Raw genomic sequence first — 23,411 nt, forward strand, 5'->3', positions numbered from 1 at the left:
TTTTGAAGAATTTCATGACAGACAAGGGCTCCGTTGGGAACAAAGAAACCCGTTGATTCTTTTCAGCAGCAGAAATACAACCCTTTAAATACAAGATGACAGAACAATGACGAAGGGCATGCCGGGAGGAACTCATGCACTACAGAGGAAAGGGGGCGGGCACGTACAGTTCACATTCAAGCCACAAGTACTCTTCTCGGATGTTGCACAAACAAATCCTAACGTCTTGAAAGCATTGCGGGATGTTTGTGTCCCACTTCCCGTGGCTGCAGGATGACTGACACGAACGGACAAACACAATCTGTGGCGTTTAGCGTGACATAGTCTTGCAGGCATCGTGCTGTCTCACTGCAATACTATACCGCTGGAGGAAACAGTCCATCTGGCCATGAAACTCATTTGAACGTCTAGCTACAGCAACTAACAATATCATGATTTATTCAGGATGTGTGGAATCAGCACGTCCCGGAGACAGCTTCCGAAATCGTGAGCATTCTCTGGTGGTAGGGGCGTTCAAGATGGCGCTCAGGTGGGAGGTAAAGTTTAGTGGTTGAGGATTTTTTTTGAGTTTTTCATGACCTAAATGTTAATTTTTGCTTTTTTTGACTACAGAAAAATAAGGACTTAACACTACTTGTTTAAACTTCAGTTATAATTGAAAGAAAAAAAAACGATTTTTTTTAGGTTTAAGAATTTCGATATGAGTAACACTGGGAAAAGAAAAGAGAGTGCTGGGTCTTCGAAGGAGAAGTCTAAGAAACCTCAATCGTATATGTATAGCACTACAAGAAAATTGATGGCAACTAAAGGGAAAAGTGAAGCAGCTGGAGGGGACGTGGAAAGAGTGCTGGAGATGCGCTCGTACGCGAGCGCTCGCAGCCCAAGTGAGACTCAGCTGCCAGAGGAAGAGCCGGAGTCCCTGCCCAGCACACCTGTGAAAACCCCGGCAGCCAAGAGAGGAAGGGGCGACCTGACGCTGGAGGAGCTCCAGACCAACATCTTCAACATGATGGCACAGAGCATGGGTGAGCTGAAGGAAGTGATTTGATCTAATACAGTCGCAATCGAAAGTCTTAAAAAGTCCATGGACTGTGTGTTTAAAGAGGTTGAAGACTTAAAGTAGGCTGGGCAAACGATTTTTAAATTTTAAAAAAAATAAATAAATAATGAGATATAATGATGTTTTCCTGCTTAACTTAGACATTGCACGACTTAAAACATATAAAAACAGGTTTCGAGAGTTAAAAACCACTTTTTATGCGCGAAAAATGGGTGATTTTTCTTCCTCGTGATCAGCTCAGAATCTTTGTGTACGCTGTAAGGTTTTTACGTCTTAATTAAACGTTTAAAATACACGAATTTCATAAAGACAACACACGTTTCGAAGAGAAAAAATCCCATTCTTTTCTCTTCCTGGTGTGTGAAACTGATCAGCAGGTCTTTTTTTCCCAATCAGAGGCTCTGAAAATAGCGTACCGCCCACTGCCCTCCGTCAGAGAGGGGCGCGGCACCGAGAGAGGGAGGAGGCGCGGAGCGCAGCAGTACAGAACGAACGTTCTACTGCCTGGAGCGCTTACGGCAGCGATCGCGTCTGCATTTATAACTTAGTTTTTAAAATTAATCAAGCAATATGAACCATCTCTTTTTACTTTTAAGTCACTTAATTATCATTAAACACAGCTTTCTCACCACCTAGACTACTTTTTGATACCATCCTTAGACAAAGCAGAAACGTCTTGTTCTGTCTAATGACATTACAAGTGGAAAGATTACAGATTTTAATCGTCTTTAATTTTGTTACGTTATACATTTTAGAAACGTTTCATCCATACAAACACCACAAAACTATTCTCGATTGTATTTCTGAATGGTATGTTACACTTAGTTCACTGTTTTAAATACATCTAATTAAGAAAGTTAGGTGTTAGCATAAACTATTAGCAATCAATATTAAATTTAGCACTGTAATAATTTGTTGCACTTTCCCCCGCATCTTGTAAAAATATATTTTCATTGTTCAAATATACATTAAATCTGACTATCATATAATAAGTTAAATACAAAACTAAAGAAAAAATAGGGTTAAATATAATTCAAAATATTTTGCTAACAATGTTAACTATTTATAAATAATAAATTGTATTAACTAAAGAGTAGGATGGCACAGTTGTTAGTATGCTTTTTGTTTTGTTTCTTTTTCATAAATACAACAGTAGTACCTGATGTCTCAGTGGCTTTCAAAATTAAATTTTGCATGCAAACCTGTGAACTAGAAAGATAACTAAGATATCCATCCATTTATAATGGTGGCAAAGTGGTTAGCATTGCTATCTTGGAGCACTGGGGTCCCAGGTCCCATCCTGTGTGTGTGGGGTTTGCATGTTCTCTCTGGGTTACATGGTTTTTCTCCATATGTGTGATATGACTCCCTCTTGCACTCCAAAACATACTGGTAAGTTAATTGGTTTATGGGAAAACTGGCCCTGGTGTGTGTGTGTTTGTGTCTGTCTGTCCTGTGATGGACTGGCGCTATGTCCAGGGTGTATTCTGCCTTGTGTCCGTTGCTTACTGGGATAGGCTCCAAATCCTCTGTACTGGATAAAGAGATTAGAAATGGATGGAAGTAAAGGCACTGTGTGGATTGAACTATACACAGTGTTAGAAACCCACTATGAAATGGCAGCATCTCACTGAGAATAAAATATTTTATAGTGCTGGCTTAAGTAAACAGCCTTTCCAACTCTCTTGCACATCAGTATCCATACCTAGTTATTTAAACAAATTGCCTCTAATTATAAACATCTTAATATGCTGGCTCTGTGGATCCGCATCAGCGATGTTTGCCCATTCCTTCAATTCATGTCCATCCAACACACAGTTCAATGCTAGCAACTACACAAAATCTAAAATACAATCCTCATTTCAGTATCTATGTAAACATACAGTCTGTTAACTTCATCATCTTCATCAAAAGTATGCCTAACCCCATTAGGAAGTGTTCTTGTTATCAGTGTATTCCTCAGCTATCCCAAAATTATCTTCTTACCAACATCTCTAGTTTTTTATCCTGCAATAACTCAGCCAACACTTAAATCTCGAAAAGCTGCTTGTGTTCATTTCTTTAAATCACAAATATCATGTGTAAATACTGTCCATATAATAATCTGCATTGTGGAATAATAGTTTATTTTAAAGGGAACTAGAGAAACTAAGAACTAGAGAAATCAAGAAAGGCTTTTTTTTCTAGAATTAATAAATGCACATCCTGTTCACTGGGGAAATTAAATCCACACTGAGCAATCTTCAATATGTTCAGAATATGACAGCGAGAATCCTATCAGGGATGCATTACACCTGTTTTCAAGTCCTTGCATTGGTTACCTATCAGGTTTTGAGTCAACTTCAAAATCCTCATCCTCATTCAGTACCTACAGTATATGGCTTATTATCTGTCTACTCCCCACCTTTGTCCGTCTGACTCTGGTCTTCTAGCTGTCCTCAAGAACATCTACATTCTGTGGGTGACAGGGTCTTCTTTAGCTGCACCCCAGAGCTCTCAATTTGTATTCCCAGTGATATCAGTCACGTACCCTGAGTGCATTTAAATCTAACCTCAGAACCTTTCTTTTCAGAAGACTTAGTGTCTGTATCTGCTTCATTTTCTAATTTTGGTAGCACCTCTAACTGCTTGTCTTTCTTATATGTATTTACTTTGTAATCTGTGGTCCTTTTATCTGTTTTTATATCTACTGTATTGCTTTGAGATGCCACTTTTAAAGGTGATATATAAAATAAAGTTTTTTATTATTGTTATAGAGAAACATGATCAGTTTTCCCTGGTCCAGATACTGTAAAAAGATCTAAAGCATACTAGTTTGTCACTCTTCTCATTCCCTTTGCTAAATAACTTTTCATATTAATCTGATCAATCTAACTGCCTGTTTTCTGTGCTTTCTCTATCCTGCTAGATTTGCAATTATTCTGAACATTTTCTTCTTGAAATAACTCATTTCTAAATACCTTTTTTCACTGTTAACATCTTGCAGCAAAGCTGCGACAAAATATACACTTAGCACAGTTCATCCTGCTACCAACATTGAATAACAAAATCTTAAGATTTCTATATTTATGTCTTTATTTAGTGGTTTCATTAGTGACAAAGGCTAAACTTTCTTGGAAAAATGTCTTTTATGTGTTGCAGAAAAAACTGACTTGCTTTAACAAAGTATGTTTACAAATCCTTTCACCTGGCAATCTACCTGAATGCCCAACTATCTGAGAAGCCCTCCATGAAACCATGGTTGCTATTAATTCATTTAGGGCTTATTGACAGAATTGCTGTTTTTTATGCATGCTAATTTTCTGATTCCTCACTCTGTTTCATGTTTATAGATAAGACTTTATTGATCGTGAAGGGAAATTGATGTACATGATGAACATGTTTGCATGTTCTTTTGTAACATACACCTTTTTGTGATTTTTTTTGTATATCTAAGCAAGTGTTCCTGCATCCCTCTTCTGCACTTTAGTCATGGCTTTTTTTCTGTTTGCTTATTTCAAAGCAACACCTGCTCCATTTCTAAAACTTTTTACTCATGTGCATTTTTGTATTTTTTACACCTCTAGCACTTTAACATCCTGAATTTTCATTTGCCTTAATTTGTAGAATGAACTTGAGTTTTAGCCTAAAGAAGTTTTCATTATCTTTTGTTTCTTGTCCTACAACTGTTATTATTGATCACCGAATTATTGTTCTTGACATGACTTCATTCAGCCTTTCCTGAACGTCTATGACAGGCAGAGAGAGTGCTGTTTCTGGTGCGATCTTTTGGAGCTGACATTTCACTGTTTTAAACGAACAAGAAATTAGATTGCTCATAGATCACTTATCCTATATAAACACAGCGTAATTGCCCTCCGAAAATCCTCTTTTTCTTGTTCGTTTTAGAGACCTTGATCGAAACTGATTTTAGATGTCAGAAAGGATTTCTTTTCTCTGTATTTCCTACATTGCTTTGTCGAGATTTTAACTTTATATTTAGGCTCAGATTTCAACTATAAATCGTACACTAATTAATAGCAGTAAATACTGATGTTTTGCTCCCTCTTACCACAAAAATATATATGTTTTGTAGCTGGGATGAACTTTATTTCGTACGCGTAGCTACTGCGATTTGGACACGAAGCGGTTAAAGATGGCGGCAAATCAGGCACCCAGAGAGGGGGGGGGGGGGGCGTCGTCTCGCCTCCATAACTAAAATGCCAAATAGGAGTGGCTTAAGCGACATACACAGTCGTGTAACTGACAGTTTGAGGTAGCCTATCGTGTAAATTTTGCTTTGTTGCTGAGGTTAAGCTTTCGAAACTCTGCCCCAAAGTCATGTGACTGATTTTTCGCCCTGTTTCGTTGGTTAAACGCAATGATCACAAGCACCACCATGGTAACTGGGATGTGTAGTTTTTAATTCCGTTTGAATTATAACTGTACGTACTGTCTTCGTATTTGGCCAGGGCTTTAAAGAGAGGGCGCGCCAAAAATTTTCGGTGCCGTCGTCTCCGCTTTAAAGGTACCCCCGTCGCGGAAGAATTCGATCTCGGGACGTTTGCCCAGCGTACTTAAAGAGTGAAGTAAAAGTTCTTAAACAAGTAAATACCAAACAAGAAAAGCATATTAAAGAACTTGAATTGAAAGTGAACGATGTAGATAGATACCGTCGATGATGGAATTTAAAATTATTTGGAGTTAAAGAGGAACGTGATAAGGACCTTGTTGCAACAGTGAAGGGTATCTGTAAAAGGACCCTGCCGGACCAGGAGGACGTAATATCGGCCATTGACTTTGTTCACAGGCTCGGGAGAGCGAACATGTCTGGGCAAGTGCGCCCCAGATCGATTATAATACAGTTCACCAAGAGGACGGCGAGGGACATGCTGTGGCGAGCGGCGAGGGGGAATGAGTATTTGAATGGGAACAAACTGAGGTTTGCAGAGGACCTGTCTGCCGCGGACAGGAGTACCAGGAACCAGCTGTGGCCCCAGGTTGAAGCTGCCAGAAGAGAGGGGAGGAGAGCCTACTTTGTGGGAGCGAGGGCCTTTGTGGACGGGAAGGAGATTTGCTCCCAGTGACTGCTCAGTTAATGATTATGTTTGGTTATATTTGTTATACCAGTATATACTAGTGTTTCTTTAGTGTTAGTTTGGAATGGTGTAGTTAAGTGTTAAGGACTGTTATAGTTCTGGTTCTTTGAAAAACTCAATAGTTTAGACAGTCTTAGAGTTAGTTATTTGCTTTTGTGTATGTCTTTTTCATGAATGCCAGAGGTACTCGAAATGTTGTTAAAAGAAAAACTGTGTGCTGAGTTTTATTTTTTACAGGAAACGCATGCATGTTGAAACTAAAGTTTATAAATAATTGAGAAATATTAAAGCAAGGAAAATATGATACGTGTAAAATATACAATTTGATCACATAATTACTTAATTACCTCTGGTAGTTAAATGCTTTTTTCTGCTGCGTTTTTTTTCTCTTGTACATGACTCTGATCCTCTTGTTGTATTTGTATTTGTAAATTCTGTTTAATAAAAAAAAAATTAAAAAAAGCATTCTCTGGTGGTGTCCTGCAGGCTTCCTGTGGGTGTGCGTTGGTGGTATAGTGGTGAGCATAGCTGCCTTCCAAGCAGTTGACCCGGGTTCGATTCCCGGCCAACGCAGTGGCGAATGTTTTCAAATGCTGTCATGAGCCTTGGATTGTGACTAGCAAAGTGAAGCCTTTTGAAAGAGCTAAAGCACTGAAAAACGGAATTGAAGGAGAATCTTACAGGGGATTCTGAGCGGTGTCTGCAAACACGCAGTCCGATACAGGTGCTGAAAGCTTGAGCTACTCTCAATGTCATGCTGCTTTTCCCCGGAGTAAATCTGTTACATTGAAAGAATGCTTCTCGCAGGTTCAAAAAGGGACCCTTGTTAATTGGAGAAATCAATGATTTTGAATGAATTCTGTATGCGTTAAAAGACAGCTATACACAGAAAACATGCAGGACACAGCTCATGATGTTTCCCGAGCTGAAACACAGTGCGTTTTTTCAAGCTATCTGACAAAGCCCGCCCACTGAAAACTGCGGCAGATCGTGTAAAGACGTTCAACTTTGTAACTACTGCACGCACAGGAAGCAGAATAAATTCCTCTTTTCAAACTGTCAAAGGTTTGCTTTACGAACGCCGCAGGACATCGCACAATCTCTTTTGAACAGGGACAAACGATTTCTTATGGGGCGCAGTAAGTACTGTTACTGTCACTGCTCGATACCGACGTTGGCCTACTATACCATGTTCAGCCACTGCTAGAAAATGTACGGCTCTAGCACCGGAGCAAACAACAGGAGGGCCGACGTCGAACAGGCATACGTGTCAGTCATGGAGACCGATGAGAATGGGATTCGAACCCATGCCTGCAGAGCACAATGGATTAGCAGTCCATCACCTTAACCACTCAGCCACCTTGTCGACAAAACTGGGCTGTCCGGACATGGGTTGGCGCGCTCCAGATGATCTTTTTCTTTTTTTCCCCACGTACTCGAGGGTCATTTTCCTGTTCCACATGTGATTTCAACATTTTCCTTGGGAGATGTCAAGCCAGCAAGCCACTGCTGTGGTTCACTGGCCAGTGTGGAGTTCAGTGGCCCTGTTGTACACAGAAAGCACATTGAGCTCCTTGGACATCAAAAGTTCCAGATAAAAGCCATTTGTCATCCTTTCTCTTGGTGTTGATGTTGCTATTGTATGTAAAGGTGGCAACTTGCTCAGCGAGCAGGCGGAGCACACACCGAATGCAGATGTGTCTGAGTGGTGTGTCCAAGTGGCTGCAAAAGGACAGTGCTCCCGGGGCACCGTGGCTTAGTTGGTTAAAGCACCTGCCTAGTAAACAGGAGATCCTGGATTCAAATCCCAGCAGTGCCTTCTTTGTTCTGTCTTCTCAAACAGAACTGGTCCTTCCAGACAACCACCTACGGCTAGACTTGCAAATATTCATTTCCTGTCTTTAACGCGACTTGTTTTTCTTAAAATGGATGCAACTTGCAAAACATGAAATACAAACCTTGCTAATCAGCGCTAGCGGCTGGCAAAAAAAAAAGAAGTCAGCAATGTTTTTTTTCTTTAACCTTAACCCTGCTAATGGAGAAGAGTTAAATGACCGAGTCTATGCAGCTTAAACGGTGCGCAAGTCGGGTTCTTAGCTGAAAGGGTGGTAAATCACGCTCACCCCAGTCCTTAATCTTTTAAAGAGGATACAAAATTGAACCTAGTCGCCACATCACATACATCCTGTTCAATGATAAAAAGGTAACATCTATCCTCGCTCCAGAGTAAATCTCATGTTGAGGGCATCTTTTTTTTTCACTTTACCGTGAGTCGGGCTCGGCTGCACAGAGGAGAGAGCAGAGCAATGAGGTCACGGGGACAGGGGAGTCACACGCTGGCGGTTTGAATACGCGGAAGATCACTGAGGGATCCACAGTATGTGGACCCTCCGTGCGCCATCAGTCCGCACTCCGGACTCTGAATCCTGCCATCCGAGTTACGATCTCGGCGGAACCTGAGGCGCAGTTCCTTCTTAAAACGTAATCTGGTGAGCATTTCTAGAATCGCACTTGTATAGATACAACTATACAAGTACGATTAGTACGAAATCAGTAGGCAACTGCCCTCTTGATTTTGGATTTAATTTCTTTATTACAGGGGCGCTTTTATGAAGACAGAGTCATGTTCAGGTACTTTGCTTGATGGAGGAAGCTCATTTCGGACTCTGTGATCTGCTCACCTGGAAAGGTCTGCTGTACTACTACAAGAGAGAAGTAGAGTCTGGAAGAAGGGACAATTTTATGATGCTTTGGAAGATAATGTTTTTTTTTTCTTATACTGAAAATGAAAAGTAGTTGTTTCTATATGGACTCAGTCTTTGGAATTTGTATATTTATATATTTCAGTGAACCCTCAGCCATTCCTTCTGTATTGTAATTCAATTTCTCTTTTAAAATTCCTTCCCCACTTCTAGGACCTGCAGTTGCTGAACTCCACAATGGCTTCTATTGGAAAGTCTGTGACTGAGACCAAGTAAGTGTTCAATTTTTTATGAAACCATTATTTATTTTGGAGCAATGAGCAATTCTTATATAAATGCAATAAAATCATTATGCTCAAACTATGAGAGAGAATTTTAAGGATAATTTAATAAATCAGTCTTAGCTTGTTTCTATACACAGATGGTATTATTTATTTTCAAAGGAAACCCGCGAGGATTCCCCTGGTGTGCAAGATGTGCCTGAATACTTTTGATCAGCTTCCTGCTCATTTGAAGAGGGCGTTTATGAAGCACGCCACGGCAGAAGAGATCAGGATGGCCTCTCAACAGGCGAGGGAGGACATGATGAATCACCTGAAGAACGGGGTCATCGTGGATTACCACAGAATAGAGATCAAAGGACACTTTGTGGGCTTAAAATACAAAGAAAATCATGTTCTATGGTACAAGATAAATACAAAACTTAAGCTTTTATTTTAATTAGATTTGTTTATAAAGCATAAGCAATAATTTATTACATTAATATATGTGAAAATAACATTTTAGCATCATATTATTACATACAGGTCTCTAGCTTCAACACAGTGATATATATATATATATGCTCAGTGATTTATTGGTACATGCCCAGGTCAATAATCAGAATGAGGATTTATTTCCAGACGGGCTACAGGTAGTGTTGTGAAATACTTCAACACACTGGATCGCAGATTTAGACCCCCTGCACTCTTACTCCTTAAAAACCAAAGAAATGAAGATATGTAGCAATCACATTGTAACAGGGGTGACAGTGACTTAATGCTTATACTAGTGGACTTCTGGTACCTTTAGGGTAAGGTGTTCCCTGAAGGGCTCTCAAACCCTGCATTTCAGATGCCTAGCTGTATCGCTGATGTGTTGCACCTCAGAATCACTTTTAAACCTTACCTCTGGTATCTTTAATCCCTATTGCTCAACGCATGGTGAAAGTATTGCATAATTGTGTCTGAAAATGAGCAATGGGCACCTGAGAGACTCATTTGCCTGTTTCACAAATGATCACATTTGACTAGAGATTCTGTTTGGGATTCAGTTGTGCATTCCGACAGCAATCCCTTTCAAAAAACGATACATTCTGGATGAGGTCAAAGGTGCAGGAACACTGTATTTAGGATGTGTTTGCACTTATTCTGTGTCTCTAGCTTCAACACAGCGATATATGTATATGCTCACTGATTTTTTGGTACATGCCCAGGGCAATAATCATTATGAGGATTTATTTCCAGATGTGCTAGGGGTAGTGTTGTGAAATACTTCAACACACTGGATCGCAGGCTTAAACCCCCTGCACTCTTACTCCTTAAAAACTAACAAATGCAGATATCTAGCAATCATATTGTAGCAGACACTCATTTGCCTGTTTCACAAATGATCATATTTTACTAGAGATTATCTTTGGGATACGGATGTGCATTCTGACAGCAATCTCTTCCAAAAAATGATTTTACCTTATCGCGGCTTTGCCCTACTTGCCCCTTTGGACAATATCTCCATCTTGTGGTCGTTGTTGGTAATGTCTAGACAATACCTCCATCTTGTGGTCGTTGTTGGTAATGTCTTCTTATGCCATTTTTTTATTTCAATTCTCTATTAGTTGATTCTAGAATCTCTACAATGAAGTTGAAAACATCAGTTTTATAGCAGACAATATGACATTATTTATAGTCCAATTAGAAACTTATTACCCTGTTTTTAACATAATAACAAATTAAAATTGATTAAAACTAAGTTTGGAACACCAGGGAACATAACAAATGATTTTTAGGAAAACCATGAGGTTCTCTGTGCCCGATGCCTGCAAGGAGAGAAAGCTAGAATCCTTTGATTTTTTCAAAATTTGAAAATAAACATCATATAACAACAGCTTTCATTCCTAGGAGTAAAAAATAACCATTTCTGAAGACATAGTAGTTTCTAAAACACTACAATAAAGTTAAAAACATCAGTTTTATATTACATTATTTTTAGTGAAATCAGTCATTTATTACACTATTTTTAATATAATCTCTAAGTAAAAGTGATTAGAATTAAGTTTGGAACAACAAGGAACACAAAAAAAAAGATTTTAAGGAAAAAAATGATGTCTTCTGTGCCAGGTGCCTGCAAGGGGAGAAAGCTAGAATCCTACCCAGGCTCCTGGAGCTCTGTCCTGGCTAAAGGAGGGCGAATCCATCCCATTCAAAGCTCCATGAAAAAATGATATTTTTAAATCTGAAAAAAAACATTATAGAACAACATCTCTTGGTCCACAGAGTGCAAAAATCCAACTTTGAAGAAAATCCATTGACTGATCCCCGAATCCTGAAGTTTCTTCGCATGATATCGGGCTTGCAACCACTTTCTGGAAAATGATGAAAAATGCCAAAAATGAAATAAAAGTTATCAATTCTAGAGCCTAAGAGGAAAATAAGACAAATGTATATCTCCAAATAATTTTATGTGCTTCAGAAGAGCCCAGGAAAGTTTTTTGCATACATGAAACCACGCCCGTTTGCACGTAAGCAGACATGGTTGCACACACGACTGCATGAAAGCACGCGTGCATGCAAAATCATCCTGTTAAGCATTTGAAAAGCCGCACCACGGCGCACTTGAAATAGCTCTTACATTAGTGGTCGACGCAGGAATCGCCTTTTTATTTACGCTCTTACCAACGCGATGGAAAGCAAAACAAAGCAAAGCAGAGCAAAACAAAACGAACAATAAGATCTGTTAGGTTTACATGCATATTTTATGTATTAATAAATGTATCCTCGTGTATTAGTACCTGTGTGTGCGCGTTGTTTGAGTTATGTCACATGGTTGGATTCTAAAGCCATCAAAAGAATCAACTTTGTGATTTACTGCTACAATTAATAATTGTCTCAGTAAATGCCCAAACCCTACAGAACTGGTGCCTTCAGAGAGCCACTACATTTAATTTTGCTATGGCAACATTACATATTTGGCGTCCCTGAGCCGGTTTTCTTACATGTGAAAATAACATTTTAGCATCATATTATTACATACAGGTCTCTAGCTTCAACACAGTGATATATATATATACTCAGTGATTTATTGGTACATGCCCAGGTCAATAATCAGAATGAGGATTTATTTCCAGACGGGCTACAGGTAGTGTTGTGAAATACTTCAACACACTGGATCGCAGATTTAGACCCCCTGCACTCTTACTCCTTATAAACCAAAGAAATGAAGATATGTAGCAATCACATTGCAACAGGGCTGACAGTGACTTAATGCTTATACTAGTGGACTTCTGGTACCTTTAGGGTACGGTGTTCCCTGAAGGGCTCTCAAACCCCGCATTTCAGATGCCTAGCTGTTTCGCTGATGTGTTGCAACTCAGAATCACTTTTAAACCTTACCTCTGGTATCTTTAATCCCTATTGCTCAACGCATGGTGAAAGTATTGCATAAATGTGTCTGAAAATGAGCAATGGGCACCTGAGAGACTCATTTGCCTGTTTCACAAATGATCATATTTGACTAGAGATTCTGTTTGGGATCCGGATGTGCATTCTGACAGCAATCTCCTTATCGCGGCTTTGCCCTTCTTGCCTCTTTGGACAATATCTCCATCTTGTGGTCGTTGTTGGTAATGTCTAGACAATATCTCCATCTTGTGGTCGTTGTTGGTAATGTCTAGACAACATCTCCATCTTGTGGTCGTTATTGGTAATGTCTTCTTATGCCCTTTTTTATTTTAATTCTCTATTAGTTGATTCTAGAATCTCTACAATGGAGATGAAAACATCAGTTTTATAGCAGACAATATGACATTATTTATAGTCCAATTAGAAACTTATTACCCTGTTTTTAACATAATAACAAATTAAAATTGATTAAAACTAAGTTTGGAACACCAGGGAACATAACAAATGATTTTTAGGAAAACCATGAGGTTCTCTGTGTCCAATGCCTGCAAGGGGAGAAAGCTAGAATCCTTTGATTTTGAGTTGAACAAGTTCAACTTTTGTCACGTCTGTCCACAGAACATTGTTCCAGGAGTTGCTGTGGAACATCCATGTGGTCTTTAGCAAACTTGAGAGGGGCAGTGGTGGTTTTTTTTGGGGGGAGAGCAGTGGTTTCCTCCGTGGTGACCTCGCATGATCACCACTCCTGTTCAGATTTCTTCTTATGGTGGACTCATGGACACAGACGTAAGACAAAGTCAACCACCTGTTCGCTAGATCCCATACCCACTCAGCTAGTCAAAGATTCCCCCGAAGGACTGGCAGGACCTATAATTAGTATGATGAATGCATCGCTTGCGTCAGGCGTTGTACCTGATCAATTTAAGGTAGCGGTTGTTAGACCGCTCCTTAAGAAGTCAAATTTGGATCCACAAGTTCTTAACAACTACAGGCCTGTCTCAAAGGTCCCATTTCAATCTAAAAGTTTTGAGAGAATAGTTGTTGCCCAACGTCAATCGTATCTGGATTCAAATAATATACTTGAGAAATTTCAGTCTGGTTTCTGAAACAGCATTAACAAGAGCCTTAAATGATATTCTCTTAGCTACTGATGCGCGGAATGCAACAGTGCTAGGTTGCAACAGTGCTAGGAATGCAAACGTTAGGTTGCGCTTCTTCATGCTGCATGGTCGGCAAGAGTGGAGCTTTTTAAACGTCTGTACTTAGTGCGCCTCAAAAGAAATCGTTTGTCCCCGTTCAAAAGAGATTGTGCGATGTCCTGCAGCGTTCGCAAAGCAAACCTTTGACAGTTTGAAAAGAGGAATTTATTCTGCTTCCTGTGCGTGCAGTAGTTACAAAGTTGAACGTCTTTGCACGATCTGCTGCAGTTTTCAGTGGGCGGGCTTTGTCAGATGGCTTGGAAAAACGCACTGTGTTTCGGCTCGGGAAACATCATGAGCAGTTTCCTGCATGTTTTCTGTGTATAGCTGTCTTTTAACGCATACAGAATTCATTCGAAATCATTGATTTCTCCAATTAACAAAGGTCACTTAAAGGATGAGTCAAAGTAACGTCTAATCGGATTAGTTTCCTTAGAGCTGGTTCAGAGTTTGCTCAAGAGTTTACCTTTCACAGATGCGCAAAGAAGAATGTTGGGGGTGCACGCTTCAAGGCGCCTTACAGCTGTAGGGAGTGATTCGAGACGATTCGTGGCGTGTGCTCGTTCCCATATACCGTACGCCCTGGGGTGCAGTGCTAGGATGATGTACAATACCGCTTGGGCACGTAACGGCTTTATATGCAAGTGCGGGACGTGAGGGTTTTCGTTTGTTCATTTTATTTTGCTCTGCTTTGCTTTGTTTTGCTTTCCATCGCGTCGGTAAGAGCGTAAATAAAAAGGCGATTCCTGCGTCTACCACTAATGTAAGAGCTATTTCAAGTGCGCCGTGGTGCGGCTTTTCAAATGCTTAACAGGATGATTTTGCATGCACGCGTGCTTTCATGCAGTCGTGTGTGCAACCATGTCTGCTTACGTGCAAACGGGCGTGGTTTCATGTATGCAAAAAACTTTCCTGGGCTCTTCTGAAGCACATAAAATTATTTGGAGATATACATTTGTCTTATTTTCCTCTTAGGCTCTAGAATTGATAACTTTTTTTTCATTTTTGGCATTTTTCATTTTCCAGAAAGTGGTTGCAAGCCCGATATCATGCGAAGAAACTTCAGGATTCGGGGATCAGTCAATGGATTTTCTTCAAAGTTGGATTTTTGCACTCTGTGGACCAAGAGATGTTGTTCTATAATGTTTTTTTTCAGATTTAAAAATATCATTTTTTCATGGAGCTTTGAAGGGGATGGATTCACCCTCCTTTACCCAGGACAGAGCTCCAGGAGCCTGGGTAGGATTCTAGCTTTCTCCCCTTGCAGGCACCTGGCACAGAAGACATCATTTTTTTCCTTAAAATCTTTTTTTTTTTTGTGTTCCTTGTTGTTCCAAACTTAATTTTAATCACTTTTAATTAGAGATTTTATTAAAAATAGTGCAATAAATGACTAATTTCACAAAAAATAATGTAATATAAAACGGATGTTTTCAACTTTATTGTAGTGTTTTAGAAACTACTATGTCTTCAAAAATGGTTATTTTTCACTCCTAGGAATGAAAGCTGTTGTTATATCATGTTTATTTTTTCAAATTTTAAATGATCATTTTTTCATGGAGCTTTGAAGGGGATGGATTCACCCTCCTTTAGCCAGGACAGAGCTCCAGGAGCCTGGGTAGGATTCTAGCTTTCTCCCCTTGCAGGACCTGGCACAGAAGACATCATTTTTTTTCCTTAAAATCTTTTTTTTTTGTGTTCCTTGTTGCTCCAAACTTAATTCTATTCACTTTTAATTAGAGATTATATTAAAAATAGTGCAATAAATGACTAATTTCACTAAAAATACTAAAAGTAATATAAAACGGATGTTTTTAACTTTATTGTAGTGTTTTAGAAACTAATATGTCTTCAAAAATGGTTGTTTTTCACTCCTAGGAATGAAAGCTGTTGTTATATGATGTTTATTTTCAAATTTTGAAAAAGCAAAGGATTCTAGCTTTCTCCCCTTGCAGGCATTGGACACAGAGAACCTCATGGTTTTCCTAAAAATCATTTTTTATGTTCCCTGGTGTTCCAAACTTAGTTTTAATCAATTTTAATTTGTTATGTTACAAACAGGGTAATAAAGTCTTAATTGGACTATAACTAATGTCATATTGTCTGCTACAAAACTGATATTTTCAGCTCTATTGTAGAGATTCTAGAATCAACTAATAAAGAATTGAAATAAAAAAAGGGCATAAGAAGACATTACCAACAACGACCACATGATGGAGATATTGTCTAGACATTACCAACAATGACCACAAGATGGAGATATTGTCCAAAGAGGCAAGAGGGGCAAAGCTGCGATAAGGTAAAATCATTTTTTGAAAGAGATTGTTGTCAGAATGCACATCCGTATCCCAAACAGAATCTCTAGTAAAATATGATCATTTGTGAAACAGGCAAATGAGTGTCCGCTACAATATGATTGCTACATATCTGCATTTGTTGGTATTTAAGGAGTAAGAGTGCAGGTTTAAACCTGCGATCCAGTGTGTTGAAGAATTTCACAACACTACCTCTAGCACATATGGAAATAAATCCTCATAATGATTATTGCCCTGGGCATGTACCAAAAAAGCAGTGAGCATATATATATATATCACTGGGTTGAAGCTAGAAACACAGAATAACTGCAAACACATCCTAAATACAGTGTTCCAGCACCTTTGACCTCATCCAGAACGTATCATTTCTTGAAAGGGATTGCTGTCCGAATGCACATCTGAATCCCAAACAGAATCTCTAGTAAAATACGATCATTTGTGAAACAGGCAAATGACTGTCTCAGGGGCCCATTTCTCATTGTCAGACACATGTATGCAATGCTTTCACTGTGCATTGAGCAATAGGGATCAAAAACACCGCAGGTAAGGTTAGAAGTCATGTTCTATGATCATTTCTTTCAGCATTAGGGACTAAATATACTAAACGTATGATGCTAAAATGTTATTTTTACATATATTAATGTAATAAATGATTGCTTATGCTTTATAAACAAATCTAATTATAATAAAAGCTTAAGTTTTGTATTTATCTTGTACCATAGAACATGATTTTCTTTGTATTTCAAGCCCACAAAGTGTCCAAATGATGCACCTTTGACCTCATCCAGAACGTATCATTTCTTGAAAGGGATTGCTGTCCGAATGCACATCTGAATCCCAAACAGAATCTCTAGTAAAATACGATCATTTGTGAAACAGGCAAATGACTGTCTCAGGGGCCCATTTCTCATTGTCAGACACATGTATGCAATGCTTTCACTGTGCATTGAGCAATAGGGATCAAAAACAGAATGGAAACAGACGAGGATGGGATTTGAACCCATGCGTGCAAAGCACAATGGATTAGCAACCCATCGCCTTAACCACTCGGCCACTTCGTCAACAAAACTGGGCTGTCCCAACTGGGTTGGCGCGCTCCAGATGATCTTTTTCTTTTTTTTCCCTCGTACTCGAGGGTCATTTTCCTGTTCCACATGCGATTTCAACATTTTCCTTGGGAGATGTCAAGCCAGCAAGCCACTGCTGTGGTTCAGTGGCCAGCGTGGAGTTCAGTGGCCCTGTTGTACACAGAAAGCACATTGAGCTCCTTGGACATGAAAAGTTCCAGATAAAAGCCATTTGATATCCTTTCTCTTGGTGTCGATGTTGCTATTGTATGTAAAGGTGGCAACTTGCTCAGCGAGCAGGCGGAGCACACACCGAATGCAGATGTGTCTGAGTGGTGTGTCCAAGTGGCTGCAAAAGGACAGCACTCCTGGGGCGCTGTGGCTTAGTTGGTTAAAGCGCCTGTCTAGTAAACAGGAGACCCTGGGTCTGAATCCCAGTGGATAACTGCCTATGGCTAGACTTAATTAAATGCAAGTATTCATTTCCTGTCTTTAACACGACTTGTTTTTCTTAAAATGGATGCAACTTGCAAAACATGAAATACAAACCTTGCTAATCAGCGCTAGCAGCTGGCAAAAAAAAAAGAAGTCAGCAATGTTTTTTTTCTTTAACCTTAACCCTGCTAATGGAGAAGAGTTAAACGACCGAGTCTATGCAGCTTAAACGGTGCGCACGTCGGGTTCTTAGCTGAAAGGGTGGTAAATCACGCTCACCCCAGTCCTTAATCTTTTAAAGAGGATACAAAATTGAACCTAGTCGCCACATCACATACATCCTGTTCAATGATAAAAAGGTAACATCTATCCTCGCTCCAGAGTAAATCTCACGTTGAGGGGATATTTTTTTTCACTTTACCGTGAATCGGGCTCGGCTGCACAGAGGAGAGAGCAGAGCAATGAGGTCACGGGGACAGGGGAGTCACACGCTGGCTGTTTGAACACGCGGAAGATCACTGAGGGATCCACAGTATATGGACCCTCCGTGAGCAATCAGTCCGCACTCCGGACTCTGAATCCTGCCATCCGAGTTAAGATCTCGGCAGAACCTGAAGCGCAGTTCCTTCTTAAAACGTAATCTGGTGAGCATTTCTAGAATCGTACTTGTATAGATGCAGCCTTTAATGTGTTGCTAGGTTAAAATTGATGACTTCTTGTATTTCAGTAGGCAACTGCCCTCTTGATTTCAGATTGAATTTCTTTATTACAGGGGCGCTTTTATGATGACAGAGTCATGTTCAGGTACTTTGCTTGATGGAGGAAGCTCATTTCGGACTCTGTGATCTGCTCACCTGGAAAGGTCTGCTGTACTACTACAAGAGAGAAGTAGAGTCTGGAAGAAGGGACAATTTTATGATGCTTTGGAAGGTAGTTTTTTTTTCTTTGAAATCGAAATGAATCAGAATATCAAAGCAAAAGACAAACTCTTGGTTTGGTTTAAAGAGATATGGTTTTAAAACAGACAAAATGTAGAAAACAGGTGTTTCTCACTTTTGTAAAAGAATGGACCGGGGGTATTTTACTAGTTGCAGTGCTGAGCTCACCGGGTTGCAGTCCTGCAGTGTTGCACCAGGGTCAGTGGTGCAATGGATAACACATCTGACTACGGATCAGGAGATTGTAGGTTCGACTTCTGCCTGGCTCGGGTCGTTTTTAAACGCATCAGGCTACTCCCTAAGTAGCCTGTGCTACTTACTGTATTGTAATCGTACCCAGTAAGAGATTTCCTTCATGTAAATGAACTGCACCTGACAGCTTTAGAAAAACACCTGGGCTCAGTACGGTGCTGAGAGCTCATCGTTGCTGTTGTTCTAATTAGCACGCACTGCATCGGCTATGAACCCGAACTTTTCAATTATTCCGATCAGTAAGTCAACACGTAGTCCACATGAAAGGTAGAAATATTCTCTTGTCTGTCTCTTGTTTGTATAGAACTGAATGTCCCTGACAATGTACTGTTAGTTTTAATTGAAGAACGGCATTTGTGTTCAAATATACCAGACAAGTTTACGTAACTGCTCATGCGACACTCAGTTGTAATTAGTCAAGAAATAAAGTCGAACAACAGCTGCGGGTTTGATTCTGAACGTATGAGATTGCAGCGCCTTTTACTTCCATTGACAAATGATAGAGATTCGAAGAGAGATCCTTCAGACCAGCAAGCAAACCCACGGCTATTTCGGTTTTCTATCTAGGCAACGTTGGTGTCTGCAATAGCATACATGAAAGCGTGATGCAATTTCTGCGGCTACATTTGTTGCACGTCATGCACAGTAAGAGTGTTTCTAACACCAAATAAAAAGTCAACAATTAGCGATCACGCCTTCTCCTCAGTTAACCCACTGAAACCCTTGCTGTTAACAGTTCTTTACTGCGTGCTTTACGAGCACCTACATATCGTGTCGGTTCTTTCAGCTTTATTCATTAGGTTTTCAAAGGCATAAGTAGAGCACCAGAGGTGCGAACGCAGAATGTGTGGTAATCTGAAGAACTGCTTTCCGTGGCAGCGGGTCCAAGCGATTTAGCGTTTTTATAGTACCGGGAAAGGAGAAGCGGCACTTTGCCTTTGCCGCGCAGGCACAAGGCGACTTGCGGCAGACGCCGGAGTCGGCAAGTTCCGAACCTGCGCGGGGAGTCCCCAACGCATTTCGAGTCCATCGCCTTAACCACTCGGCCATGACAAAAGCGAGCTCGCTGCCGCCGCATTCCTCCTATAATCTAACACGGAGTGCGAGGTTGCTGCGGAAACCTTTTTAAAGTCGCTCTCCGTTAAAAAAAAAATACCTTACACAAGATTCGTGCCGGCAGACAGACACGCCTCAGAGGGTTTAAGGCTGGCTTCACGTTCAAATGATAAAGTCCACCAGTCCGGATGTCAAAATGCAACTTTGGCAGACAGAAAAAACATCAACAAACCACAAATGTGGAAAAGGATTTTACAAGCTGCACCACACTGCACTTTCAAAAGCATTTACATTCGTGTTAGACGCAGGAATTGCCTTTGATTTGCGCGCTTACGAACGCCATGGAAAACGAAACAAAACTAAAGCCCTCAGCTCCTCCACTTGATTATAATGCCGTTACGTGTCGAAGCAGGAATTTACGTCATCCTACCACTGCAACACGGGGAATAGAGGGAAATGAGCACAAGCTACGAATTGTCTCTAAACAGTCCCTACAGTTGTAAGACGCCTGGAAGCGTGCACCCCCATCATTAATCTTTGCGCATCTGTGCAAGGTAAACTCTGGAGCAGTCTCTAAAACGGCTCAAAGGAAACACGTGATTGATTCCATGTGCATCTGGGGTTCATTTCTTATTTACATTTAATTCAAGGGAAAGGCTTGGGTCAGTTTCAGACGGCCTCCAACAGCGAGATTCAAGCGCCCCACCTTCAGCCCAATCTGCGCCGCCAGAACGCCAACGGCTCCTCTGGTCTCCGGGGTGCGGTTGTGACTCTGTAACCTAAAGTGTTGGTGGCAGACAAATGGAGACTAACAGGTGATGTCCTAGGACATGACTACGTTGTGACACTCGGTGGGGATGGTGACCATTGCTTGGAAAAGAGTGCGAGGCCCCTTTAGAAAAACATTTTGTTAACAGGCATTCTGCCTCAGCCTAAACACCTATAGCTTGCAAAGCGCATGCTATTAGACAGGCACCTCTGCAAGACCTTAAGAGTCTCTTAAACTAGTGATAGTAAGGTGTTCCCAATGGGCGATGTTTGGCTTTCAAATCATCTGTCTGTGGAAGCGCCGAGATGCAGCTGTTTAAGGCTTAGAAGCAGCTGACTGTTTCACTACCTAGCTGATTACTGTCAGTCAGGGAGCTCAGAGGTGAAAAGCCTGTCTGAGAGACAATTCGCCGTCGATCAGTTCAATATGTTCCGTACCAGCTCGGCGCACCTGAGATCATCTTGGTAGCCGTGTAGCTCAGATGAGTGAGAGCGTGTCTGTGTGTACCACCGTGATTGGATGCCGGTCCTTCTCAGGTCACAGTAAACCTTCTGCTGCCTAACTTTCCTAATTTTGGGGATCCCTTTGAAAAAGCAAAGGAAAAAAAACTGGCTCTTCATCAGCATGATCGACCCAACCCAGTGTGGTGCAGTGGCCTAATGGATAAGGCACTGGCCTCCTAAGCCAGGGATTGTGGGTTTGAGTCCCATCTGGGGTGCTCCTGTCCCATTTTGAGCGTACAAATGTCCTTTTGATTTGCAAAGCTGCAACCCCACCTTACTCAGTGAGCGTCTCTGCTTTTCTCTCACATACAGTTGGGAGAAAAACTTTTGTAAACAGCCCTTCGGAATGATGTGGATTTCTGCATGAATGGCTCCTAACATGTGATCTTATCTTTATCTAAGTCATAATAATTAATAAACAGAGTCTGATTTAACAAACAACACACGCCCAACATTTGACATTGCTGTTTCTTTATTGACCAAATGGTTTAAACAATCAAGGTCATTGATGGAAAAAGTACGTGAACCCTTATATTAAGGAGCTAGTGGAACCTCCTTTATGACAAAAACCTCAACCCCCACTTTCTGTAGCGGCTGGTCAGACCTGAGCAGCGGTTAGGAGGTATTTTGGCCTATTCCTCTATGAAAAACTGTTTCAGTTCATGTATATTTTTGGGATGTCTTGCACTGAACGGCCTGCTTCAGATCACGCCACAGCACTTCAATGGGATTGGGGTCAGGACTCTTACTTGGCCATCCCAAAATACGGAATTTCTTTTGTTTCAGCCACTCTGTTGTTGATGTACTCCTTTGTTTTTGTCATGCTGCATGACCCAGCGTCTTTCGAGTTTTAGATCACAGGCAGACACCCTGACATTCTGCTGTAGATTTTCCTGATACATCTTGGAATTCATCGGTCCCTCGATGATTGCAAGCAGTACAGCCTCCGCCATGCTTCCCAGGTGGGATGAGGTTTTGGAGTTGGTATGCAGTGTTTTGTTATCTCCAAACATAACGCTGTGCACATTTACCAACAAGTTCAACTTTTGTCACGTCTGTCCACAGAACATTGTTCCAGGAGTTGTGGAACATCCATGTGGTCTTTAGCAAACTTGAGAGGGGCAGTGGTGGTTTTTTTTGGGGGGAGAGCAGTGGTTTCCTCCATGGTGACCTCACATGATCACCACTCCTGTTCAGATTTTTTCTTATGGTGGACTCATGAACACAGACGTAAGACAAAGTCAACCACCTGTTCGCTAGATCCCATCCCCACTCAGCTAGTCAAAGATTCCCTCGAAGGACTGGCAGGACCTATAATTAGTATGATGAATGCATCGCTTGCGTCAGGCGTTGTACCTGATCAATTTAAGGTAGCGGTTGTTAGACCGCTCCTTAAGAAGTCAAATTTGGATCCACAAGTTCTTAACAACTACAGGCCTGTCTCAAAGGTCCCATTTCAATCTAAAAGTCTTGGGAGAATAGTTGTTGCCCAACGTCAATCGTATCTGGATTCAAATAATATACTTGAGAAATTTCAGTCTGGTTTCTGAAACTGCATTAACAAGAGTCGTAAATGATATTCTCTTAGCTACTGATGCGGGGAATGCAACAGTGCTTGTGCTTCTAGATCTTAGAGCTGCCTTTGACACGGTTGACCTCTCTGTTTTGTTACACAGGCTTGAGTTTGAGGTTGGCTTATCTGGAACCGTCCTTCAGTGGTTTACTTCACATTTTACTCATCGTTTTCATTATGTTCAAATATCTAATAATTGTACTGCTTCATCAATGTCACCAGTTCAATTTGGGGTACCAGAAGATCAGTGCTGGGACCAATATTGCTCTCTCTCTCTACATGCTGCTGCTAGGTAGGATAATCTGAAAAAATAATATGAACTTTCATTCATATGCTGATGACACTCAAATAAACATTTTGTTTACACCAAACGACAACTCTTCTATTATCAGTTTAGTTAAATGCATTAAGGAAGGAAATACTTGGATGTGTGAAAACTTTTTGTTACTCAACTCTGAGAAAAATGAGGATCTGTTGATCGGAGGCAACAATACTGATAGGACTACTATAACTTCAGCACTTAACTCAGAGGATTTAAACATTTGCCTCAAAGAGACAGCACGTTACCTAGGCGGCATATTAGACACAAGGCTCTTAACAACTTGCATTGTTAAGTGCCTTGGGACAACCTTGTTGTGAAAGGCGCTATATAGAAATACATTGATTTGAATTGAATTGACAATGTAAAATGTTGTGTGTGTTGTTTGTTAAACAAGACTGTCTTTATTTATCAAAAAATAAAAGGAATTTGCTAGGAATGCAAACGTTAGGTTGCGCTTCTTCATGCTGCATCGTCGGCATGAGTGGA

At 40.6% G+C, this 23,411-nt stretch overlaps 1 non-coding gene across 1 annotated transcript; it reads left to right on the forward strand.

The window, feature by feature from the left end:
- The first annotated feature begins 6,639 nt into the window (after positions 1-6,639).
- trnag-ucc (transfer RNA glycine (anticodon UCC)) lies at positions 6,640-6,711 on the forward strand. The gene has a single exon. It is a non-coding gene; the product is annotated as a tRNA-Gly (tRNA).
- The last annotated feature ends 16,700 nt before the right edge of the window (positions 6,712-23,411 follow it).

Source organism: Lepisosteus oculatus, unplaced genomic scaffold (assembly GCF_040954835.1).
Source record: "Lepisosteus oculatus isolate fLepOcu1 unplaced genomic scaffold, fLepOcu1.hap2 HAP2_SCAFFOLD_52, whole genome shotgun sequence".
In the NCBI taxonomy this organism is placed as follows: domain Eukaryota; kingdom Metazoa; phylum Chordata; class Actinopteri; order Semionotiformes; family Lepisosteidae; genus Lepisosteus; species Lepisosteus oculatus.